This window comes from Oncorhynchus masou, chromosome 20 (assembly GCF_036934945.1).
Source record: "Oncorhynchus masou masou isolate Uvic2021 chromosome 20, UVic_Omas_1.1, whole genome shotgun sequence".
Lineage (NCBI taxonomy): Eukaryota > Metazoa > Chordata > Actinopteri > Salmoniformes > Salmonidae > Oncorhynchus > Oncorhynchus masou.
This window is the reverse complement of record NC_088231.1, coordinates 3,701,402-3,708,090: the sequence shown is the minus strand read 5'-3', so window position 1 is coordinate 3,708,090 and position 6,689 is coordinate 3,701,402.

The following is a 6,689-nucleotide window of genomic DNA, read 5'->3' as shown; positions in this document are numbered from 1 at the left end:
ACTGTGTCCTTGAGAACGGGGGGTCATGAGGCGTGGGCGAACCTGTTCCCCCGTCATCATGCGGTGTAGTTTGTTACGAATAGCAGTCAGTACATGATGCCATTTCTTGCGGCCGGCCGGCTAACCACTGTGTCAGCAATATTGAAATTGAATTCCTTTGGAAGGGTGGCATTTGGATAAGACTAGAAATAATGAGTTTCATTAGAGATGAGAGAGAAAGAAGAGAGGAGAGGGGGGGAAATAGAAGAGACAAAGGGCATGAGATTCAGGCCCCCTTCTTCAGTGTGTGGAGCAGTTAGAAGAGCGAGACCTGGGTTCAAATAGTGTTTTTCTTTCAAACAACCCAACTGCGCTCGATTAAGCACGTCTGGCGCAATGGAACCATAGAGTAGTCCCGAAAGTGCAAACTCTGCCCATCCGGCGCTCCAGATCAGGCTGAAATCAATATTTTCAACATATTTGAAAGGAAAAACAACACTATTTGAGCCCAGGTCTGGTTAGCGCCAACTCCTTCTCTGGTCTGACTCTCTGGGCCCAAGCTGAAGGAACGAGAGGAGATAAGAGGAGAAAATAGAAGATAATCAAGTAAGTAGGGTCCTTATTATCCTCCTGGCAAATAAGGGGCATATAGCCGCAGTCTTTGATTTAATTTCCTTCCGAATATAATTTGGCAGAACAGAAGCTATATTTTTGAATACGTTTTCATTTTCTCTAGTCTCTCATCAGTAGGAGAATTAAGTCAAACTGCTCTCAGGAGAAATATCTAGCCTTCACGAACTGTCTAGCCACCACAGTTGAGCAAGTTATTTATTTGTCTTGCAAAGTCCCTATCTGTAACTTTGTCTTCATAGGTTTCATAAACCGTGGCTCGTGGTATTGGACACTGATGGTGTTATGTATGGACACGGGTTGTGGCTGCGGGGAAGAGGAGCGCTTGGTTAGGTTTTGATGGGTTTTTACACGGCGGCACCATTTTCCTACCATGACAAATAGAAGCGCTGCAATCGAGAATCCTACGCACTCGCAAGTCCTATTCCCGCCCCCGTCCTGCTCCTGCCCGTTACCATGGTTGCGGGGTGTCATTGTTGACTCGACTGCTCGGAGCTCGTCAGCCCAGCGGAGAACTCAATAGCCTGAACAGAAGTCTCTTAAACCTTGACAAACCTCAGGATCTTACAAAGGGCAGCGATTAGCCCAGAGTTTTCTTTAGAGCACAACAAGGCCAAGTAAACTACTTCTACTGTGGTCAATCTATCCAAAATGTTTGGAAAAAAAATTGATGTTTTGAAATAGAGCTAGTTTCTTCAGAGTTTCTGACGCTATACAGAAATCAAATGTCTTACCTGCATGTGACTCTGTAGGACATTTCCTCTTAAAACGGCTTAAAATACTAATTCTGTTTGTGATATCGAAATTCAAACAACATATGTGTGTTACAAAATATACTTATCCAGGAAAAGTCAACGATGGAGGGCTGTATGACTTCACAAATTGCAGAGATATTTCAATGTTGAATTAATACGCAGTTAGAATGACTGCCTCAGCACTTCTAGTGTTAAAGTGTATGCTAAAGTGACAGAAATGATTATTCCTCTTAAATCGGGGAGATTGCTCTTGTCTTCATGATCTGGGGAGGTAATATATTGAATGTTGAATGATATAGCAATGCATTATCTCTAAGAACTAACTAAATTATCTGTGCTGGCTCTTGGATCACATTCAAGTCAAAGAAGGGAATTCGAATATGTACTTAGATGTTTAAGTGCTCGATTTGTAATCCAGAGTTCTCATGTCTCAATAGAGCAATGACACAGCCACTTTGTTGTTGTTCTGAAGTCTACGAGGCATATCATCCAATTAAAAAAAGACTTAAGTACACAAAGGAAATGCTCATGTCTAACACATTTGCCATTATGAGGGAAAAAGCCATTTTTTGTGGCAGATCTCTCATCTGCTGTTTTCACAATGCTGGACCCACACATTGACTTAGTCAGAGCAAAGGAGTTTTCTAATTACCTGTATGTATCTGTTTTCTGACAAACTTTGTGAATGTTTGGTCAGGCTTAGACTGCCACGTCCTGACCATTTTTTATGTCTCTGTTTTAGGTAGGTCAGGGCGTGAGTTGGGGTGGGCATTCTATGTTTGTATTTCTATGTGTTTGGCCTGGTATGGTTCCCAATCAGAGGCAGCTGTCAATCGTTGTCTCTGATTGAGAACTATACTTAGGAAACCTGTTCCCACCTGGTGTTGGTGGGTAGTTGTTTTCTGTCTTTGTGTCTGCACCCGACAAAACTGTTTCGTTTGTTCCGCTTTATTATTTTTTTGTTCTAGTGTTCAGTTTCTTTATTCAATTTACCATGAACACATACCACGCTGCACCTTGGTCCTCTTCACCTTCTTCCACCTACGAATATCGTTACAGAACTACCCACCACAACTGGACCAAGCAGCGTAGTAACCAGGAGCAGAGGGTTCTGGACTCCTGGACATGGGAGGAGATTTTGGACGGTAAGGGACCCTGGGCACAGGCTGGGGAATATCGCCGCCCCAGGGAAGAGCTGGAGCCAGCCAAAGCAGAGCGGCGGCATTATGAGGAGTTAGCACGGCAGCGCAACACGGACGAGAGGCAGCCCTAAAAATGTCTTGGGAGGGGGCACACAGGGAGTGTGGCTAAGTCATGTAGGAGACCTGAGCCAACTCCCCGTGCTTACTGTGGAGACAGGTGGACCGGGCAGGCCACGTGTAGTGCCGTGAGGTGCACGGTGTCCCCAGTGCGCAGGTATAACCCGGCGCGCTACATCGCAGCTCCTCGTATCGGCCGGGCTAGAGTGGTCCTCGAGCCAGGAGCAATGAGTGTGTCTCCTCGGCCCGGGTTATATGGCACCAGCACAGCCCAGTACAGTCTGTTCCACCCCGCCGCACTTGCCGGGCTACGGGGAGTATCCAGCCAGGACGGGTTGTGCAGGCTAGGTGCTCGAAACCTCCAGTACGCCTCCGCGGTCCGGTCCATCGGGTGCCTCCTCCACGCACCAGGCCTCCGGTGGCAGCCCCACGCACCAGGCTGTCTCTCCGTCTCCTCCCTCCAGGTGCTCCCTCCTGTCCGGAGCTGCCAGAGTCTCCCTCCTGTCCGGAGCTGCCAGAGTCTCCCTCCTGTCCGGAGCTGCCAGAGTCTCCCTCCTGTCCGGAGCTGCCAGAGTCTCCCTCCTGTCCGGAGCTGCCAGAGTCTCCCTCCTGTCCGGAGCTGCCAGAGTCTCCCTCCTGTCCGGAGCCGCCAGAGTCTCCCTCCTGTCCGGAGCCGCTGAAAGGGTCCCCAGTCCGAGGTCGGCAGCGAGGGCCACTGCTCCAAAGGCGCCACTTAAGGGGGCCAAGACTATGGTGGAGTGGGGCCCACGTCCAGTGCCAGAGCCGCCACCGCGGACAGATGCCCACCCAGACCCTACCCTATGGGTTTAGGTTTTGCGGCCAGAGTCCGCAATTTTTTTGGGGGGGGGTACACTAGGTGCTTCGACTGATGTATAGGGTAGACTGAACGTTGAGTATGCCACTGGCGTTTCAGAGAGCCAGGTTTGTCATGATTAATAATGATCTGAACATCAATCTTATATGAAAATATACCCCCTCTCTTTTGGAAGTTGAGCCATCTCTAGTATTTCATCCAGACTTACCGTGATTGCAGTTACTGCAAACAATTAAGTTGACATAAGAACACTTCTTTGCAGAGTATGCTACAATATTTGTAGGCGCTTAGAAAATGTACTGTATGCCCACCATTCTTAGGCTTGACAAACTGACGACACATCCAGAATAAGCAATGTATAGGCTATGTAGAGGCTGAATAATTCCACATAGAAATTATGCAGATATCTGGCCTATCTTGACTGCACCAGCAAATTGCAATATTGAGCATTTGCCAGCACACTAATTGCTTGCATTAAACGTAATTGCATCCATTAAACGTAAGTCACCGCTAAATTGAACAAATTGGAATTAAAGAGCCCAAACTTTCTTCAGGGGAGTGAAGGAGGGGCAGGGATTGAGGAGGAAGAAGGAGACATGAGCACACTGTAAGCACAATGTAGTGTATCATCTGAGTGTGTTTGATGGAAGGCTGGAAAGTTAACACATGGCCCATAAGGAGTATCATTACATGGTAGAAACAAATCATCCTGAAGATTTTTCTCAACTGAACTCTCTGGTAGATTTGTGACTTGGCCTTGACACAAACAGATACAAGATGGCCAATAAACAGATACGTTATGCTTCAAGGACCTTGAACCTCAACACTTAAGAAGCAGAGAGAAGAGATGCGGGATTTGATGGGCCTGTTTCAGCCCTCGGATGCACTACTGCTATTCCCGCAACACATAAAAACGATTGAATGTTTTGCAACTCTGAGGCACACACACACACACACACACACACACACACACACACACACACACACACACACACACACACACACACACACACACGTGGCTCCTGTTGGGATGTGATGGGGTCAGTTGAGATCACTGGGATGTCTCCTGTGCCGTCTGCCACAAGGTGTGTGAGATGGAGATGCGCCCGGCATACTGCTTGGCTGCTGACTGGCTGCTGACGGGACTGTGAGGAACATATGGCCATCTCCACAGCCTCTGGCTGTTCCTCAATAGTCCTTCATTGATTCCTTGTGTCCTATCCTGCCTTCTGGACATTTTAGAGGGATTCGTAGAGAGGATTTGAGTAACTTACAAGTAGTTTTCTCTTTTTGGATCCTCTCCTCGCTTCCCACTGGTTTGAGAAAGTGTGGTCGGAGAGGTCGGGAAAATAGGACTCAAGGGATTGAGGAAAGAATATTGACAAAGAACCCCAGAGTTAGTGGGAATACACTGGGTGACTCAGCCTTGCTGGGAATGGTACAATTACTCACAGAGTTACTCTTGAGGGCTTTACCTCAATATCAAAACAGGACAGGCAAGGCTTTCAAGGCCAACCAGAGAGATAAAACAATTACCTTCATGAGCCCGCAGAAAACGTGTTCTCCTCCAAATGACACATTGAAAAAGGTGAACTTTAAGAGGAAGTCAATATAAACAGCTGGTTAAATGTAAAATGTCCTTAAAAAAAGAGCAGTTTTTTTTGCCATGTCGTCTTGACTGATGAGTTTGTTCGCCGTGCATGCAATCAAATCAGAGACAGGTTTGACATTGGCGACAAAGTGAGTGCTTTTACAGTAGCTATTACACCTAGATACTGTATGCATATCTGATCCTCTCTCAAACGTTGGGAACAAATCAATACTTTTGTGAACATTGCAAAATCAACAGTGGAAGTTGTGAAATATGTGCTCTGTCAAAATGGTACAGCAAACAAACAAAACAGATTGTATTCCTTCTATCCTGTAGTAATGTACTATGCCAGCTGTGTATAGAATTGTGCATTTACGGAAAAAAATAGCATACAATTGGATTATTTATGGAATCCTCCGATATATGTTTGATCTTGTTACTTTCATCCAATTTCATGGAAACCTTGTTTTACTGAACCCATAAATGTTCATATTGCAGGTTTCCAATCTTTGAAGCCAGGCATTCTCTCCCTTAGAATCATCCAACCCACTCAAGGTGCACACACATTTTTGTTCATGTGCCGAAAATAGGATTCACATCATAGAGGAACCAAACAAACCAGGACAGTTAGCCACACTGGCCGTCATACCATCAATCAATCAATCAATGAAATGTATTTATAAAGCCCATTTTTACATTAGCCGAAATCACAAAGTGCTGTACAGGATCCCAGCCTAAAACCCCAAACAGTAAGCAATGCAGATGTAGAAGCACGGCTAGGAAACACTCCATAGAAAGGCAGGAACCTCAGAAGAAACCTAGAGAGGAACCAGGCTCTGAGGGGTGGCCAGTCCTCTTCTGGCTGTGCCGGGTAGAGATTATAACAGTACATGGCCAAGATGTTCACAAGTTCATAGATGACCAGCAGGGTCAAATAATAATTAATCACAGTGGTTGTAGAGGGTGCAACAGAGGGTGAAACAGGTCAGCACATCATACCCATTGTTAACCTGTTATTCACATATTCTCAATGTGTTGCCCAATTTCCTGCCCCGAATGGACTTTCAGGCTTTCAGTAGGATTCAGTGGAAATGGAAAAGGAACTGAATATCACTCCGTTTCATCTCACTGATTAAAATCAAATCAAGTGCAGCTGGCTCAAACAGGAAACCTGAGCATTGCATCAGCTGATATTACACCAATTAGATTGGTGCAGTAGGCTGCAGTCTACAGGTTTTTAACAACAACACCAACAACAACCTCTTTGGTCCCACGGTCACGCTGGAACGTTTTGGACTAACCCCTTTTAAACACGTGCTTGAACTACAGACTGCTGTTGTTGTATTTGGATTTGTCTATTTACTCTGCAGCCGCTGATACCAACCATTAGTCTGTAATTGACGGGGGTTAAGCTAGGGCTGTGTTTTTGAGACAAGAGCAGATCCCCAAAATGGTTATTCTCACAAAAAATGTCTGGTTTGAGCTGCAAACAATTATGACCCATCCACGAAAAACGCTGAGACTCATGAACGCTCACATGTAGCCGTTGTTTCTCTCTGTGACACTCACAATCCACACGAGAGTCCTTTGAAGGCAAGAGGTTATTCTACTTCAAAGAGCAATAGAAAATCCCAGGAGAT